Source organism: Leucoraja erinacea, chromosome 18 (assembly GCF_028641065.1).
Source record: "Leucoraja erinacea ecotype New England chromosome 18, Leri_hhj_1, whole genome shotgun sequence".
Taxonomy (NCBI): Eukaryota; Metazoa; Chordata; class Chondrichthyes; order Rajiformes; family Rajidae; genus Leucoraja; species Leucoraja erinaceus.
This window is the reverse complement of record NC_073394.1, coordinates 14,765,414-14,785,442: the sequence shown is the minus strand read 5'-3', so window position 1 is coordinate 14,785,442 and position 20,029 is coordinate 14,765,414. Positions and strand designations below refer to the sequence as shown.

Genomic DNA, 20,029 nt, shown 5'->3' with positions numbered 1-20,029 from the left:
AGGGAGAATTTGCACAAAATCACAGTTGTATTTTCCAAGTGTGATTCATTGCATTTGGCCAAACCAGTGGAAAAGACCAAGGACTTTTGAATACAAGTTTTGTATAAAATAAGTATCTAATCCATTACAGTCATAAAATATTGTTCAGCAAGCCAGCCTTACCCAGGGCATTGTCCATGTCTCCACAGCAAATTAATCAGTGTGTCAAGCTTCTGCTAATTGCTGTGCAGTTACACTGCCTTAGGGAAGATTTTACATTTGCCATTTTGCAATCTACATTTGAGCATGAACTTGAACAATGACTTGAGTTGTCATGAAAGGTTTTCCACCTGAAATTGCTTCTCTTTCCACAAAGATAACCTGATCTTGGGGTATATCCCACATTTGCTGTTTTAAACTTAACTTTGGAAAAACTAACACAATCATGATGAGTTCAATTTCTACCCACTAAGTCATTTAAATACGGAGCAGAAATCTACTTAAGTAGCGCTAAAGTTTATTTTTCATTGGCAGTTTATGATTTCAGGATAATGATATACTGTAGAACTGTAGACGCTGGAATCTGGCTTGGAACACAAATGCTAGAGTGTATAAAGTGTATTTGGCACTCATTGGAGTTTGGAAGAATGAGGTCATCTCATTAAGACACACTTTGGGGCTTGACACAGTAAATACTGAGATGATAGTTCCTTTCGTGAGAAAGCCCATACTCAGGGGAAATTATCTCAGATAACGGGGCACCCATTTACCACTGAGACAAGGAATAATATTTTCATTTAAGAGGGTTATGTGTCTTTACCTAGACACCAAGGTAAAGACGCATAACATTTTATCTAGGCATTGCCTAGACAGTCTGGGAGCAGACTCCCTATGGATTTTTGAGGCTGAAATAGATTTCTAATCATGGATGAAATCAAGGGTAATGGCAAAAGTAGACGAGGATTATCAGATCAGCCGTGATCCTATTGAATATCACGGTAGGCTCGATGAGTTGAACGATGCTTTCTTGTTATCTCTTTTTGTGGTCTTATAAGGTTATTTTGTTATATCAAATGTTGGTCTCTAAAGTCGACAGTTTATATCAAAATGCTTTCACAAATTTAATCCTTAGCCTTCGTGTAACCTTGTACAGACATTCCATTTTTCATGTTCATAGGTTATAGGAGCAGAATTAGGCCATTCACCCATCTACACCATTCAATCATGGCTGATCTACCTTTCTCTCTCAACCCTATTCTCCTGCCTTCTCTCTATAACCCCTGACAAGAAGCTGTCAATTTCTGCCTGAGAAATATCCATTGCCTTGGCCTTCACGGCCATCTGTGGCAATGAATTCAACAGATTCACCACCCCCTGACTAAAGAAATTCCTCCCCATCTCCATTCTAAAGCTACATCCTTTTATTCTGATGCTATAGCCTCTGGTCCTAGACTCTCCCACTAGTGGATCCATCCTCTCCACATCAACTCTATCCAGATATTTTTAATTACCTAACACGTTTATCAATCTGACAATGAATTAATTAAGAATGAGGTAATATAATTTTTCTGAAGGCACTATGGATAAAAAGGTTTACCTATATTATCACTGCATTGCTAAACAGAACTACATTTGAACAGAAACATGAATAATATGAACAGCAAAACAGTGCTACAAATTGTTTGTCACGGTTAAATCCTGTGGTTGTTGCACAGGATCATTATTTGTAGTGAGTAGTCTTATAAAAACGATAAGATAATGTAAGCAAAATCAATTCAATGTTTTGACCAGAGTAAATGATAAGGGTAACAGAAAACAATGTGGTTGGCATTAAACTGCCTCTTTGATTCAGGGATAAATAACCATGGGCAATAAATGCTGGCAATGCCACGATAATCATATCCTCTGAACACATAAATATTAAAAACAAAGGGTGATGAAGAAAGGGTTTGGCACACTTGCCTTCGTCAGTTAGGGCACTGAGTACAGACGTAATGCCATCATGTTACAACTTGGGGTATTATATGCAGTTGTAGTTGCCCAGCAATAGGAAAGATGTCATTAAGCTGGGAATGTGTGCAGAAAGGATTCATGAGGATGTTATAGGGATTTGGAGGGCTGGAGTTACGTGATGCTAGATAGGCTTGGATTTTCCCCTGGAGCATAGGAGATTGAGGCGTAATCCTATAGAGGTATCATTAGAGGATCATTAGAGACACAGCTAAGGTCTGTGGAGTAAAATTGGCCAACTTTGGAATGGTTATGGTTATATGGTTATAGAGGGGTTGAAGGTCAACTTGGGAGTCAACGGTTCACGGGGGTTTCAGAGTTTTTATCCAATTTGGAAATTGTAGCAAATGTGGATTCAAGAGGCAAGACCCAGGGGTCAGGCAAGTGGAAAAGACTGGTACCAAGTGAGTCTTACATAAGATCTTGTCCGAATAAATGTTCAGATATAATTAAATGCATCGATAATGGTAATGCCATTGATTTTGTCTGCATGTAACTTAGTAAGACTTCTGGCAAAGTTTGACATGGGAGGTTGGTCCAAATGATAAGAGCCCATAGCTCTTTGAGCTAATTGTCAAATTGATCCAAACATAATGTGGTGATAGGAGCCAGAGGAGTATACTCATGGAAAATGTAAAAATGAACAGATACAAATGGTAGAATTCTGAATTAAAAACAGAATATGCTTTAAACACTCAGCAGGTTCAGCCATACAAGTCTGGAATGAGAACTGAGTTAACATTTCCTGAACCACAGCTTCTGGGTGCCTGTCCATTCTCCCCTACAGATGTTCCCTGACCAGCTGAGTTACTCCAGCACTTTGTGTTTTGCTCAGGATTCCAGCATCTGTAGTTCCTTGTGTCACTATCAGGGCATGTTACAACCTTTCTCTGACTTTTACCCACTTCCCCCTCACTGTATTAGAATTTGCCTTTTCTGCTGTAAGTCCTCCATCTGTGATTTTGGCTCAGTTTACTCTCTCCATTTGTTCAGTATGACTTAGTGGTCATATCCCAGAGCCCTGCTACACACCACACATTACGCAGAAAAAGAATGTAATCCCTCTCTAACTGCTCCTTTAATCTATTTGAACCAGTCTCAAACTATTACACAAAATTTCCCTTTATCTTATTCATTCCGCCCACCTGCTTCTTTGCAACATAAAACTATCTTTTCAACTCTCTTTTATCTGTCTCAGTGTGAGTCATGTGGTCTACATGGACTTCATTAAGGCCTTTTTCAAAGCTCCACTTAGAATGCTGGTCAACGTCTAAAGTCCAAAGAATCCAAGGAAATTTGGTAAATTGTGTGCAAATTTGGCTTGGGCATGGGAGGCCAAGGGTGATGGTGGAGGATGGCCTTTATATTTGCAAGCCTGTGACTGATGGTGTACAGCTGGCTTCAGTGCTGGGACCCTTGCTACTTCTCATTTGCATTATCAATCCGGTTGTGAATGTAGGAGGCATGATTTGTAAATTTGCAGATGACACATATTAATGATAGGAAGGTAGCTTTGATCTACTTTAGGAAAGGTGCAAAGGATTTAGCTCAGACGCAGTAGAAATCCATGAGGATCATTCCAGGGACGAAGGATATACCTTTCCGGTCAGGTTGAGAAAGCTGAAAGTTGTATTTGTTGGAGCAATGACGGTTGCAAGGGGAATTAACAGGGGCATTCACAATCATAAGGGAGCAGACAGAGAAGATGGAGACAATCAGTTACCATTGGTAAAGAGTCCACAGCAGGGGAAACACAGAGTAAGAATGATTGAGAAAAGAACCAAAAATGAAAAGAGTAAAAGCTTGTATTTGCAACTGGTAATTAGGGTCTGGAATGTGCCGCCAAGGTCAGAGGTGGATGCAGATATACTTGTATCAAAAAGGAAGATAGAAGAAGGTCTGAAGAAAGATCTTGACCTATTTATTTTCTCCAGAGAGGCCATCTAAACCACTGAGTTACTCCAGCTTTTTGTGTCAGTCTTTGGTTTAAACCAGCATCTGCAGTTTCTTCCAACACATTGTATCAAAAATGAGTTGGATAAATAATTAAAATTTGCAAGACTAGAGGAAGAGGGCAGAGCTGAGTGAGTAGGTAGATTTTGTCCTACGTTGAGCCAGGATTGATGAAAGCCTGCATGGTTTCTTTCTGCATTGTTACTATTCTGTGATTCTGAAAAAGTTCCTAAGTTCTACGTACATAGTAGCAGATTGAGGCCACTCTGCCAATCGAGTCTGCTCTGCCATTCAATCACGGCTGATCTATCTTTCCCTTCCAACACCATTCAGCTGCCATAACCTTTGACACCTTTAAAAATCAAGAACCTATCAATCTCCGCTTTAAAAATACCCAATGACTTGTCCTCCACAGTCGGCTGTGCCAATAAATCCCACAGATTCACCACCCTCCGGCTAAATAAATTCTTGTTCATCTTCTTTCTGAAGGTACATCCTTTTATTCTGAGGCTGTGCCCTCTGGTGCTAGACTCTCCCACTAGTGGAAATATCCTCACCACATCCACTCTATTCAGGCCAAAAGTAACACCTCTCCATCCAATTTCTAGGTAGCAGAGGTGCAGTTTTTTTTTAAAGAAGTGGTAGTGTGAGGAAGAAGTGTTACTCAACTGAAAAATAATGGACCAGATTGCCCCCTGGTGCAATCATGGACATTGATTGCAAGGTCAGACCAGGAAGATAGAAGAAGGTCTGAAGAAAGATCTCGACCTGATCTCGACCTGACGCAGCCAGACCTTGCAATCAATGTCCATGATTGCACCAGGGGGCAAACTTCATTCTCTGCAGCGTTACTGGGTCCTACCAAATCAGGCCCACAGACAACGGAGAATAAATCCCTGCCTTGGACTATCCTGATGGACTTCCCACAGCTCGTGCCATCAGCAGTCCATGTCACTGTTTCCAAATGTCATTAAGGTACGTTATTGTTTAAAATATATAAATTAAAAAAGATTATGATAAATGTATTTTAAAGTAGATGAACCTGCTGCTAATTAATTAAAAAACAAAACACAATGCATTACAACTTCATCTTTTTATTAACATGTCATAAACACAAAACATAAAAACATAGAAAATAGGTGCAGGATTAGGCCATTTGGCCCTTCCAGCCAGCACCGCCATTCAATATGATCATGGTTGATCATCCAAAAATCAGTACTTCGTTCCTGCTTATTCCCCATATCCCTCGATTCCGTTATCACTAAGAACTATATCCGAGTTGGCAACTGAGTTCAAATGAATTGTCCCACTAGATGTGCCAGCAACAATTGGCATAAAGCTGAGGAGCCGGATACAAAATGCATTTGGACCTCAGCCCAGCAACATACAGACTGCCCATACTCAATGATGAGTCTAAGGAGAGTGACTCATACATATACATTTGAACTCCAGCATGTTCTTACTGCACTGCACTGCACAGGAGTGAATGGCTGCACGCTCTGCAAAAAATTTCACTGTATCTCGCTACACCTGATAAATTGCGAGAAATTTCAAGTAATAAACGCCAATAAATTGCAATGAAATGTGGACGCAGCCCAGACCATCACACAAACCAACCTCCCTTCTATTGATTTAATTTAAACTTCACGTTGCCTTGGCAAGGCCAGCAGTATAATCAAGGACGTGTTGCACCCTGGCCACTCTCTCTTCTCCTCTCTCATCAGGTAATGTTTATAGACGAGTGAAAACTCTCACCTCCAGATTCAGGGGCAGTTTCTTTCCAGCTGTTATCAGGCAACTGAATCATCCTACCACAACTAGAGAGCAGTGCTGAACTACTATCTACCTCATTGGTGACCCTCGGACAATCCTTGATCGGGCTTCACTGGTTTTACCTTGCACTAAATGTTATTTCCTTATCATGTATCTATACATTGTAAATGGCTCGATTGTAATCACGTTTTGCCTTTCTGTTGACTGGTTAGCACGCTTTCTGTTGACTAGTTAGCCTTTCACTGTACCTCGACACTGACAATAAACTAAACTGAAACTGATAATAATAAACCAATACCAATACAAATGCCAACTAACTAGTGATTATCTGCACACAAACCAGATGGCCTTCAGTTCAATCCTGCTCATTATTTCAGGTAGCAATAGTCTGGTTTGTCATAAATGAGGTATCACATCTATATAATAAATGATACACTAATTGTTTTATCCCTTAATCATCAGCTTTTAACCAAAGAGTAGGATAAAAGTTTTTTAAAAGCCACATTGATAGACTAAGTTTCAAAATTTCTTGCATGATATACTTACATTAATTGTAATTACAGTAAGGACATCAGTGAGCATATTAAATTACCTTTAAGGGCTGTAAAATTCCCTTGGGAAGGACCAATACTCTGCTCCCAGTGCACAAAATAGCTAATCTTGTTGGATAATTAGGCAAGCTAAAGGCATGTCTTTCTAATGCTCCAGACACATTAGTCCCACTGTGAAAATATCAGGAGTCAACAGCCGGAAAAGTGCAGTCAACTCCCTGATGAGTTAGACATTAGACTTTAGAGATTCAGCACGGAAACAGGCCTCTGTGGCCCGCCGAGTCCGCGCCAACCAGCGATCACCCTGCACAATAACATATTCCTACACACGAGGGACAATTTACAGAAGCCAATTAACCAACAAACCTGTATGTCTTTGGAGTGTGTGAGGACACCAAAGCACCCAGAGAAAGCCCACATGGTTTTCAGGGAGAACATACAAACCCCTAACTTGTAGCACCCATGGTCAGGATCAAACCCCAGTCTCTGGTGCTGAAAGGCAGCAACTCTGCCACTGTGCCACTTCCCCACCCCCAGTTCTTTGCGAAATGCAGAGAAGCGTGCAGTAGCATGCAGTGAGGGAAATCTGCAACTAAGGGTGAAGTGCTGTGAAGGACACTGAGCAATGGAGTCTGAAAGCTTTGCCGAATATTAAAACATCCCTTGCAAGTGACCATTTAATATCACTTAGACTTTCATAAAAGACCAATACTGAGTGAGCTCATCCTACCACATGATAAATCAGTTATGTACAACCATACTTGGAATATCTTGTACAGTTTCGGCCATCATGATGCACAAATTATTGCAACAATTAGGGGGGGGGGGGGGAATTAAATGGAGAAAAGTTCAATTTGGAAAGTTCAGGAGGGATTGGATTAGAAGCAACCCACACAGGCATAGATGATTAATAATAGAAAAGACAAGGTTCAGAGATGATTAGTATTTAGACATTTCGAAAGAGCCTCAATAAAGTGAATGATGAGACTCAGTTTCATCATGCACAAAGCAGCAAATCCAGAGGGTATCACTTGTGCTCAAAGGAAGTTCAATTCAAAACTAATCTCTGGAAATATTATTTCACCGAGCAAGTGAAAAATCAATGTGACTTAATCCATAGGGATCCAGGAAGTATGGATTTATTCAAATGTAAATTAAAAATTACTCCCAGGAAATCTTTTTCAAGGATGGATTACATGAATAATCTGAGATATGAAATCTGGTAAGGCCAGCAGACCACAATTTGGATTGCCCATTTTTTAAATGTTAACCATGCATGGAAACCGACCCTTTGGTCCAAATTGTCCATGCTGGCCATGCTGGTACTCTGGGTAGTACCCCCTTGACTCCATCCAAGACTCTGCCAGCTTTTCCAGGTGAAACAGATGTTCACATGCACTTCCTCGAACCTCATCTACTGCATCCAGCGTTCCCAAAGTGACTCTTATATATTGGTGAGCCCAAGCGTATACTTGGTGACCGTTTAGTTGAATACTTATGCTCAGTCAGCTAAGGGCTACTGGATCACCCGGTTGCTAACCATTTTAACTCCCCTTCCCATTCCCACACTAATCTTTCTGTCATGGGTCTCTTCAATTGCCAGACAGAGGCCACAAGTAAATTGGAAGAACAGCACCTCATTTTTTTCTTGGGTAGATTACAACCCAGTGGTATGAACATTAAATTCTCTAATTTTAGGTAACTTCTACAACCAACTCTCTTCATATTCTAATGGTATCGACAATACATTACAACAATAATTAGGTAGGGAGCCTGAGATACTGCATCACAATCCCTCATGTACTGATAACAATATATAAATCTTTCTTTCAATTATTTCAATCGATTGCTACACTATCTCTCTATTCCTTGACTCATTCCTTGACTTTCACAGGAAATACATTTTCCTATTTAAATCACCAAGCAATTGTAAATAATGACTTGCATATCACCTCGATATCCCACGAGAATGTGAGATTGTCCTTTGTGCTTCAGGTCAGATGAACAAGCATCTGTCATCATCTCTTGTTACTGGACTCATTATTTTCTGCTCAACTTTACATGATGAACCTGGTGGGTCTTTAAGGTCCTACCTTCTGATACATATCTCTTTGACCAGCACTTTTGTGTCTCCAAGTTTCTATGTGTCCTCTGTTAAAAGCATATTGTGTGTTGCCATGGGAGGTGCCCCATTAATAACTGATATCCGTTTCTGATTGTTATGGTGCAAAGTCTCAGGAGCTGTGTTGAAATGAGTGTGATTCTGTCAGGAATCACAAACGTGCTGTTTCAGCTGCTGTTTCTGGATGTCCAGCAACATTGGTCCAGCATTAGCACAAAATACTATCATGTTTTAATGTGCCAAACATAAGTGTAATTCTAAACTCTTAGCTGAGGAACCTGTGAGGAACTAACTTTCTATCACTGATTCCCATAGCTTTCACGACGAGTCAGATGCCCTCACCTTGAAACATTGTGCATTGTGTACTAATTGTTAAAGATTGATTGTAGTGATTAGCTATCAACTCCATTACTGTTTTAGCAGCAACTGTCAAGATAGAGGAAGGGTCTTGTTTAGTTTTTATCCATCATTTGCATTGTGACTATGTTCCCAATGTGTCTGGATCACTTTGTGGATATTACCGCCGCATTATGGCGAAGCCAACTAATTTAAATGAAAATGTGTCCCCAAACAACCTTACTTTGTGCCTGCTTTGGATCACATTAGACAATGGGAAAATATATTACAATTCAGTCACTGAATCAGGCATTTGAAAAGCCTAGATAGAATGGATGTGGAGAGGATGTTTACACTAGTGGGAGAGCCTACGACCAGAGGCCATAGCCTCAGAATAAAAGTACGTATCTTTAGAAAGTAGATGAGGAGGAATGTAATTAAGGGTCTGTCCCACTTGTCTGTCTTTCGCGCTCCATTTACGCGACCTGCTAGCGTGTGGGTAGCGTGTGGGTAGCGAGTCTCAACCCAAAACGTCATCCATTCCTTCTCTCCAGAGATGCTGCCGGTCCCGCTGAGTTACTCCTGCATTTTGTGTCCATCTTCAAATGACGTCACGCGCTCCAGACGGCTGTGCGGGTGCATGATGACGCGCGCCACCGTCACTACCGGCCTGTCGCGTAATTGACGGCCCAAGTGGGACAGGCCCTTAAGTCGGAGGGTGGGGAATCTGTGGAATTCATTGCCACAGAAGGCTGTGGAGGTCAAGTCAATGGATATTTTTAAGGTGGAGATTGATAGATTGTTGATTAGTACAGATGTCAAGGGATAGAATGCAGGAGAATGGGGTTTAGTGGGAAAGATAGACCAGGCAAGATTGAATGCGGAGTAGACTTGATGAGCTGAATGGCCTAATTCTGCTCCTACAAGTTATGAACATGAATTTGACTTGTGCATGAAAATAATAGCATCTCCTATATTTCAAACTCATGACTGTTCTGCTTCAAAACTAGGTGATAGTCCATTTAACATATTTTACATTATTAATGGAATTTACTCCTCAGAGGCAACATACAATTCCAATCCTGACAAATTTAGCATCAAAACTAAATTTCCCATCTGCTCTAAACTAATTGTATTTCTCAAGAATTAATTGTAAAAACAAAAATATATGCATTAGACCATGTAAAATAGCATGCATTCGACAGATATATCAGCTATGTATTTAATCCAAAGATAGACACAACATGCTAGAGTAACTCAGCGAGACAGGCATGGGTGACGTGTCGAGACCCATGCACCCATGCATCTCGAGATAGAAGGCATGGGTGACGTGTCGAGACCGTACTTCAGACTGAAGTCTGAGTCTGAAGAACGTTCTCGACCCGGAATGTCACCCATTACTTCTATCCAGAGATGCTGCCTGTGCGCACTGAGTCACTCCAGCATTTTATGTCTCTCTTTGGTGTAAACTAGCATCTGCAGTTCCATCCTGCACATATTGTATTTAATCCAATGTGACCAATATGCAATGTTACAAACTAGCAGATCTGTTTTCATGATAACACTAAAGTATTCTTGTATTTTATATGTAATTCTGCATAATTGATAGACAAGGACTGCGAATGTATGCATTATTGTAACAAATAGAATAGGCGTATTTTGACCCTAGATTTAAAAAGACTAAAGGCAAAAACACAACAAACCGTTGCTGCCACAGACACAAGCCTGACTGAAACAGGATCCAAATTGTGGCTTTTTAGTTCATCCGATACCATGATAAGCGAAGTATCAGATGTGGCTAAAGGTGCAAAATATAGCTATCGAAGGAAAGAACAGTCTGAAATTGTAGTGGCAATTTGAAATTTGTCAGGTCAAAAGATCTTCAAACGCATAAGGAATAATACAGGATATAGCGAGACAGGTTTGAACTTATTTTCAGATAAAGAGTAGAGATGCTAAGATGCTAAATTATTATTTTCCATCACTTTATAAATGTTGCTTATATTCCAAATGAATATTGTTCCATTTGAAACAGTATTTAAATAAAGAAATAGTAATGAAATTTGCAAAATCAATAAAGCTCCTCCACACCACTCCACACTCCTCCATATTGATTGGACACTAATATGGATTATCTCTATTCAAGACGGCTGCACAGAGCTCATAGAAACAAAAATTAGGTGGGGAAAAAAAATATGATCATGGCTGATCATTATCCCTTGCCGGTCCATTTTGACCTTTAGCACAGAGCTCATTCTGTGGCAGAGAATTCAGAGATTCACCACCAAAAAAATGTTTTTCTCATCTCGGTCTTAAAGGATTTCCCCCTTATCCTTAAACTGTGACCCCTTGTTCTGGACTTCCCCAACATCGGGAACAGTCTTCCTGCATCTAGCCTGTCCAACCCCTTAAGAAGCTTGTGACGGTTTTGTTAAATGGGAAGCTGAATCATGCAATTACAACTTTCAAAAACAAAAGAAACAAACTGGAGCTTAGGAACTGTGGACACTGCAGTCTGACATCTATTATTTGAAAGTTATCAGAAGGGATCATAACAAATGATTGGAAGAACAGGAAGAGATCAGCAGAAATCTGTACCGTGACATCCAAAGACTTTTAGTCTAGAAGCAAAATACTGCAGGTGTTGGAAATCTGAAATAAAAAGGGACTACTCAACAGATCAGGCAGCTTCTGTAGAAAGAGAAACACAGTTAATGTTGTCATCAGAAGTGGGAAAAATGTCTGATATGAGATGATCGAGCTGAAAAATTATAACACCGGCTGCTTATTTTTTTTAGTATTTTCTGTTTTCATTACAAAGCAAAAGATTATGCCCAATAAAATTAGCTTTGGAGAAGTTCTTGGGATAATGGTTAAGAAATGGTTCTCGTGGAACTGGCTACATGCGATCATTACAGCACATTATCTCCAAATGCAGACCTAAAAAATTGTACATGGTACATATAATTCAGATTGCAAAAGTGCAATTAATGGTTTGGCCCAGCAATCAACCCCAGTCTGCTGTGTTTTTAGAAGAATAGTCAATAATTTTGCACCGGCATTAAAATCTTTGCAAATTTTAAGACGTCATAATCAAATCCAGATTAGATAATCATGCATGGTCCAAGCCAAAATAAACTAGATACATAATTTTCAGAGAACAATAAACTACCTCACTATTATGTTCTGTTAATGGAATAGTCGGTATGTCTTGTCAGTTAGTACAGCCTTTAAAATTATCAATTCTACTGTCTCAATATTTTAGGACTGTGCTAATTGGAATGGATTTTGCCCTATTTATAATTTTATTTACAATTCATTATATATTGTTAACAAATCTATAGCTGTGGATAAAATTGATAACCATGATTGAGCTTGTGTCATAACACTGACCTCATCTGTACGATGGTGCCATTAACCTGATTAAGAGTCTCGCCTGTTTGGTCTTAATTCTCATTACATTTAACCATCCAATGGCTTGATCATCAGTTTACAAAATTGCACAATAAACCAGCCAACGTGAACAGTTTGCTGAAAAGTTATCTTCTCGGAGTTCTACTAACGATAATAGACAGTTCATTATTTTGATCAAACAGAATGTTGTTTTTAACTCCAGGCACATTTTGGAGAAGAGGCCCAATGTAAGGTTCCCAACCAAAGAGTTCTACCTTTCTTGAAACAGGCTCTGACATATTGTGCTTTTTTTCTGAGCAGCCTCACGGTCAGATTTTGTGGCAAATCATAAACTATTACAGCCAAGAAACGAGTCGTTTGATGCATTAATTCTGCACCAGTCTATTTCTCCATCAGACAAATGTATGTCCTCCCCTTCAGCCATGAACATGATTGTCATGGCCTAAGTATGATGTGGGTCTATTATTGCTCACGTTACATCAATGATGTAGCTGCTATTATGTGAGATTGGGTTCTGAAAAGGGAGGCTATTATGTTTATTTTGAGCGTAAGGTCACTTTGCAATATGCAAATTGGGTGTCGTATTATTGTCACATGTGTGAGGTACAGTGAAAAGCTTTGTACAGTGTAAAGGTACAGAGTAAAGGTACAGTGAAAAAAGCTTTGTATTGCATGCAGACAGATCAGATGCACTAGACATGTACTAGCACTCTGGAATTTACAAAGACAATTTCTGGGGTTGAGCACTCCAACCACTGACCCTTAAACAAAAATCCATGGTGGAGCTAGAATGACATTTTCTGGGCCCCAACAATGTCTTACCACCCACCAGCAACCTAACCATGGCCCTCACTTCCCCACCTTTCACAACTCTTACGCATGTTCTCCATTTGTTCCCAAAACACACACACACACATTCATCTTGTTACTTCTGTCATCACACTGCAGGGGAGCAATTGAATTCCCCACCTACTCTGACTGGCGAGCTACTTTGCTGTGATGAGTCAATGCTGGCTGATTTTCAAACAAATGGAAATGAAAAATACCAGTGAAATTGGTTTGAGCCTCTGACCAAGCAGTCATTGTACCCGTGCATATCAATGCCCACACAAAGTATTCATTGTGTCTTTAATATTTCAGATGAAAGCAGGAATCAGAAAATGTGGACCCTTAAAATATGTATATCAATCAGAGCTCGTAAGTGCAAAAGTGTTATAACTTCAACTAGTTCCACATAAACACCAAAACATATCATGAAGAAAATTAACCAGAGAGCTCAAAGTGCAAATAGTTCCAAAGAAGATAATATGAGTGTTCCCCAACCAGACACTATGGATAAACATAGAAACATAGAAAATAGGTGCAGGAGGAGGTCATTCGAGCCAGCACCGCCATTCATTGTGATCATGGCTGATCATCCCCAATCAATAACCCGTGCCTGCCTTCTACCCATATCCCTTGACTCCACTAGCCCCTATCACTAGCTCCATCTAACACTCTGTGAAATCCATCCAGTGACTTGGCCTCCACTGCCCTCTGTGGCAGGGAATTCCATAAATTCACAACTCTCTGGGTGAAAAGGTTTTTTCTCACCTCAGTCTTAAATGACCTCCCCTTTATTCTAAGACTGTGGCCCCTGTTTCTAGACTCACCCAACATTGGGAACATTTTCCCTGCATCTAGCTTGTCCAGTCCTTTTATAATTTTATATGTTCCTATAAGTTATCCCCCTCATCCTTTTAAACTCCAGTGAATACAAGCCTAGTCTTTTCTTTGAGGCCCAGTTCCAGATGAAGTCTAAATCTGCAGTGTTCAAGTCAAAAGATACTGAGGGGCATAATAAATCTCTTTATGAACTTTGCAAGGACATCAAGGATGCTAAGAAGGAATCCCAGACCAAGTTAGAGTCGCAGGATAGCGATACGGACAGGACTAGAGTGTGTGAGCTGTATGGAGAGGTTGAGTACACTGGGTCTCTATTCCATGGAGCACAGGAAGGGTGAGGGGAGATCTTACAGAGGTCTACAAAATCATGAGAGGAATAGATCGGGTAGATGCACAGAATCTTTTGCCCAGAGTAGGGTAATCGAGGATCAGAGGAGATAGGTTCAAGGTGAAAAGATTTAATAGGAATTCGAGGGGTCATTTTTTCACACAAAAGGTGGTTGGTGTATGGAACAAGTTGCCAGAGGAGGCAGTTGAGGCTGGGACTATACCATGGTTTAAGAAACAGTTAGACAGGTAGATGGATAGGATGGGTTTGCACGGATATGGACCAAACGCAGGCAAATGGGACTAGTGTAGCTGGGACATTGTTGGCCGGTGTGGGCAAGTTGGGCCGAAGGGCCAGTTTCCACACTGCATCACTCTATGACTCTAGGACACACACTGATTGTAGCAAAACTTGCTCTAATGGAGTACAAGTGAATTCTGGCAGTATCGCTGGCAGCAATGCATCTCTCACTGATGAGTTCAATGCATTGATGCTCACTGGAAACAGAAGGTTGCTGGAATATTGTCATCCACCCCGATCGCCTCACATGTGCCGTAACAATGCATCTCTCACAGATGAGTTCAATAAGTTGATGCATTGTGAATGCAATGAACACAATCACTGAGGTTCGATGGCAAAATATCCTCCACAATAAATCTCAACAGGTTGCTGGTATCATGTCATCCGCCCTGGCAGCCTCGGATGTGCCTTTAATGATGGTCACTCTCACAGATGTCAATGCAGCCTTCATGCAAGTGATCCCACGGAAAGCAAATGGCCTGGATGGAGTTCCCGGCCACATCATCAGGACCCACGTGCATCAGCTGGCAGGAATATTCATAAATATCTTTAACCTCTCACTGCTCTTTTCTGAGATTCACTCTTACTTTAAAATGACCACTATCATCCCGGTGCTAAAGCAAAGCAAGGTAACGTTTCTTAGTGTATCTTGTCCTTGAAGTGCTTTGAGAGGCTGATCATGGTGCACATTAATTCCAGCCTCGCAGACAGCCTTGATCCACTTGGTCCATCTAATATCGCAATAGGTCCATGGCTGACACATCTCCTTACACTGCACTCATCGCTGGAATTCTGGACGATGAGCACACCTACACCTGATTTTTATTTATTGACTATAGCTCTGCCTTCATCTCTGTAATCTCAATGATATGCATCTCCAACCTATGGTTCTTGGAGTCAGCACCCCTTTCTGTAAATACATCCTCAACTTCCTGACAGAGTGCCACAATAAATGTATTTATTAACTTTGCAACGTCATCATAGATGCCAAGAGGGAACCCCAGACCAAGCTAGAGTCCCAGGATAACCAAACGGACACGCAACGATTGAGGCAAGACTCGCTTGCTATTTACAATTTTAAGGAATTTGGTCATAATTCTTTCCTTAATGGCAAAATACAAGAGTTGTTTTTTAAATTATTTCCTTGTCTACTCTTTTTTAACTTTAGGATACAATGCTTACACTTTATAATTTCCATTTTGAATTGCAGCATTGATCAGCTTTTCCTCAGAGATGGGTTCTCACAATCTCTGAAGCAACTGGGTGAGGTGCTGGAGTACCCACAAATCCTTTAGCATTCAATTTAAAACCTAAAAGCAAGACTGTGAAATATAAAATTTAATTTCAATGAAATGTATCAGCACTGACTGTGTTTACTTAAAAAGATGCAATGTGGACTAGTATCAGAAAATGGCTGAGGATCGTTTGTACCAATGACAGAAGTGCTTCTCCACAGGGAAGCTCTGAATCTAGTGTCCATCAACAATATAATATAATCAGTATCTCCAAATGCTCTCTGCATCTTTTCTAAATTGTCCAAATAAATACACATCAAGAGGTTGCCTTTAAACTGCTCGCATCTTTCAATAAACCAGATTAACTGTGCTCTTTAATGAAATTGATCGTCTTGCCTGAGAAATTCGTTAACCTCCAGCCAGACATACATCTCTGCGTATTTTTCCCCAAGGCCAATCTATTGCTGCAATGTAATTTTCACTGGACTATCAATAAGTCACTTCCTTGCCAATTGCTATCATTTTAGGTATTACAAATGGTCAGCAACGGTTAAACATGTACCAGCTTCAGCAGATAAAATAATCAAACATACTGACCTGAAGGAGAAAATCGCTCTCATCAGCTGCAGTCTGCATTTGGTGACATTTTGTCTTCCGTGTTCTGTTGAAAGCAGATGAAAAACATCCGATCTGTGCCCTTTACGTCAAAACTTTTCCTGCAAATTCTTTTACATGTAGTGCGATGTAAATGAGGAGCATTGGATGGGATTATTGTCTGAACAGACAGTGATCAAAATGTAATTGGCTACTTCTGAATATTGAAACAGAATTAGCTTTTATTTTAATTTTCTACTTAGAAAACAAATCTGAGATTCTGATCTGAATTGTGTCCCTTCACGGGGCAAACTCGAGGTCAACCAAAACTTTGTTGCCAGCATTGTAACTCACAACTGGTGCCATTCACCCAACACCCCTCTTCTTGTTAGATTTTTATTCCTATATTCAATATTTTCTATTGCCCCAATTTCTATATATCTGTCAGCCCTCCACGGCAGTTTGTGCAGCTAGAAAACACTACGTCCCTGCACCAGACACGGTAGTCAATCCTAAACCTGGGTGTTGCTGTCTGTGTTGGCTTTGCGCTTTTTCCTCTGTGCCCTGGGTAGGCTTGGTGCTCCACTTTCCTCCCATATTCCAAAAGTCATGTTGGTTTTACAATAGACAATAGGCGCAGGAGTAGGACATTCGACCTTTCGAGCCAGCACTGCCATTCACTGTGATTATGGCTGATCATCCACATTCAGTACCCTGTTCCTGCCTTCTCACCATATCCCCTGACTCTGTTATCTTTAGGAACTCTATCAAACTCTCTCTTGAAAGCATCCTGAAAATTGGCCTCCACTGCCTTCTGAGGCAGAGAATTCTGCAACTATGTCTAGTCTCTTTCTCAGTAGCTTTCCCATCTCCTGAAGGGAACGCAGGAAGCTGCTTTGTATTTTTCCACAACTCTCTGGGTAAAAAAAGTTTTTCCTCATCTCCGTTCTAAATGGCCTTTGGTAGGCAAGTGGTAGAATCTGGCGGAAGTTAATGAGAATGCGGGGAGAAAAGAAAATGGGATTAAAGTGGGATTATTGTGAATGGGTGGTTCGTGGTTGGTGTGGACTTGGTGAGCTGAAGCTTGTTTCTGTGCTCACCAACTTCTCTACTCACCTGCTGTCTTCGTGGCCCCTCAGCTTCAGCCCTTTCACTGGCTTCTCTAATTCACCTTCAATCAGTGGAAACGCCTTATCCTCAATGATGGCAAAGTGCTGAAGAGTTGGTGCATGTCGCTGCTGGTAATTTATATTCAGTGCTGGCATCGGCTAAAGTATCATTTGCAGTTTCATTTTCTGTAGAAAGTTGACTTGTAGTCTAGGTGGCTCAAGAAAACTGTTTAAGGAGAGGTGCTTATTAGTTCCACAAACCATTTTGGGCACATCTCAAATACAACAGATAACCAATAAATATAAATAATTGATAATTTATCAATAAATTGGCATAATATAGTACAATGATTGATACTGCATTTGTTGAGCATAATTGGCCGAAGGTTTCACTTCATCAACTCTTGGTTTCCCAATATTCACAGTCGGATTTTCAGCAGCCTCTTGGTGACTCACAACTAATGCATTGCAACTGGATGTTCTTTGTAACTGTGGATGCATTAGAGTCATAGTCAAAGAGGTCTGAAGAAGGGTTTCGGCCCGAAACGTTGCCTATTTCCTTCGCTCCATAGATGCTGCTGCACCCGCTGAGTTACTCCAGCATTTTTGTGTACCAACGAAAGTTAAAGGACAGTATTAGGTCCAGAGAGGCTTCATATAAAGTTGCCAGAAAAATTTGCAGACCTGAAGACTGCGAGTAATTAGATTTTTATTTAAATGAAGAGATTAATTGAGAGAGTAAAAATAGGGTACAAGAGTAATTTGTGAGGATCATAAAGTCAGACAGTAAAAGCTTCCACCACGATGTCAAAAAAGTAAAAGATTAATGAAGAAAGACATAGGGTCCCTTACAATCCTGTGTGGGAGAATTTATAACAAGGATCAAATAAATGGCAGAGCAATTAAGCAAATACAGCGCATTCAGAAAGTATTCAGACCGTTTCACTTTTTCCACATTTTGTTACGTTACAGCCTTATTTTAAAATGGATTAAATTCATTTTTTTAATCCAATCTACACACAATACCCCAGAATGAAGAAGCAAAAATAGGTGTTAAGAAATTTTTGCCAGGTCCCCAGATCCCATTGTACTCCCCTTTTCCCAACTTGACACTATTTAGATAATAATCTGCCTTCCTGTTTTTGCCACCAAATCCTGGGACTTTATAATCTGCATCAATGGGCCTGTCTCACTTAGGCGATGTTTCAGGCGTCTGCCGGCGACTGTCAAGTTGCGGACAGTGGCCTGAAAAACCGGCAACTAGAACGGCAACTGTCAGAGTGGAACACACACACACACACACACATCGCAAAGGCAGGGGCCAGGGCAAACGGGGGGAGCGCAGTCTGAAATTCACACGGTGCAAAGCCAAGGTGATATATCACACACCATGATGAACAGGAAGGTTGGCTCTGCAATTAAGACGGCTAGCACAGTGTACGGTAAGTCCTTTAAAAGAGGGGGGGTGGGGGGGGAGAAGGAGAGAGAAGGAGTGGAGACAACTGTTAAGAAGCCAGACAACATTTAAGATACCAGAGATACTCGGCTGTGAAGCTTGGCGAATATTTAACATTATCAGTCGGTTATCCTTGGTTCTGAAAACTACTGCTTACGTATTGTTTCCCCAATGAGCCATTGAAATTCATCGGTCAGCACCAGCTGCAGCCTACGAGAACTTAAGAGAACCTTCGACCTCCTGGTAACCCATTAGGACCTCTTTGCGACCCACCTGTGGCTTGAGAATTCTCGCTACTCTCCATGGCGGCTTCATTCTAGTCGCTGCTAATTTTTCAACAGGTTGAAAAATTCACGGCGACCATAAAGAAGCCGCGACTAGTTCCCAGAATGTGGGAACTCCTCACGATCATGAAAGCGACTCCCTGGCAACCACCCGCGAACATGTGGCGACCGTGTGGCGACTGCGAAGTCTCCTGCAGTCGTTTAAGTGGGACAGGCCCATAAGGGCACCAAGATCTGCTCGTATTTTTTGCTCTGTGTGAAAAACGTGCCTCTCATATCTCCATTTAAATCTTTCACCTCCCATTTTAAACCTACGCTCTCTAGTTTTAGACTCACCTCTTGTAGTAGAAAGCACTGAAACTATCCATCCTATCTATGTCCCTTACAATTTTATATCTCGATAATTTACCCTCAGTCAAATTGGTCCAGGAGAACATAGAAACATAGAAAACAGGTGCAGGAGGAGACATTTGTGGAGGAGGAGACATTCATTGATGATCATCCACAATCAGTAACACGTGCCTGCATTTCTTTGGAGTATGGGAGGAAACCGCAGCACCCGGAGAAAACCCACACGGTCACAGGGAGAATGACCAAACTCCGTACAGACAGCATCTCGTACTCGTATCCCAAGACCTTGCTGTCCAGTAACACTCCCTAGGGTCCTGCCATTCACTTTGCACTTGCCTGAGTTAAATTGCATTGGCCAGTCTCGTTACCCATTGTCCCAGTCGATCTAGATCCTGTTGTAACCTGAGACAATCTTCTTCACTGAACACTAAATTTAAAAAAGATGTCCCATGGACATCAATTCTCTCACTTTCAAAAATCTATCTGCTTTTCCCTTCAAATACCCCTAATGATCTAACTTCCGCAAGGCTCCAAGCTAAAGATGCCCCATGATTTTATAGCCAGAAATA

The 20,029-nt window shown here is 40.9% G+C and overlaps 1 protein-coding gene across 1 annotated transcript in view; it reads right to left on the bottom strand.

The window, feature by feature from the left end:
• Window positions 1–18,416, bottom strand: part of LOC129705682 (leucine-rich repeat-containing protein 4C-like) — a 268,649-nt gene extending 250,233 nt beyond the window's left edge. The window contains exons 1-2 of the mRNA XM_055649376.1: window positions 17,377–18,416; window positions 16,264–16,327 (exon numbers count right to left, since the gene is read on the bottom strand). The gene's annotated coding sequence lies outside the window, so the exon portion shown is untranslated. The remainder of the gene's footprint in view (window positions 1–16,263; window positions 16,328–17,376) is intronic.
• Window positions 18,417–20,029: the final 1,613 nt, after the last annotated feature.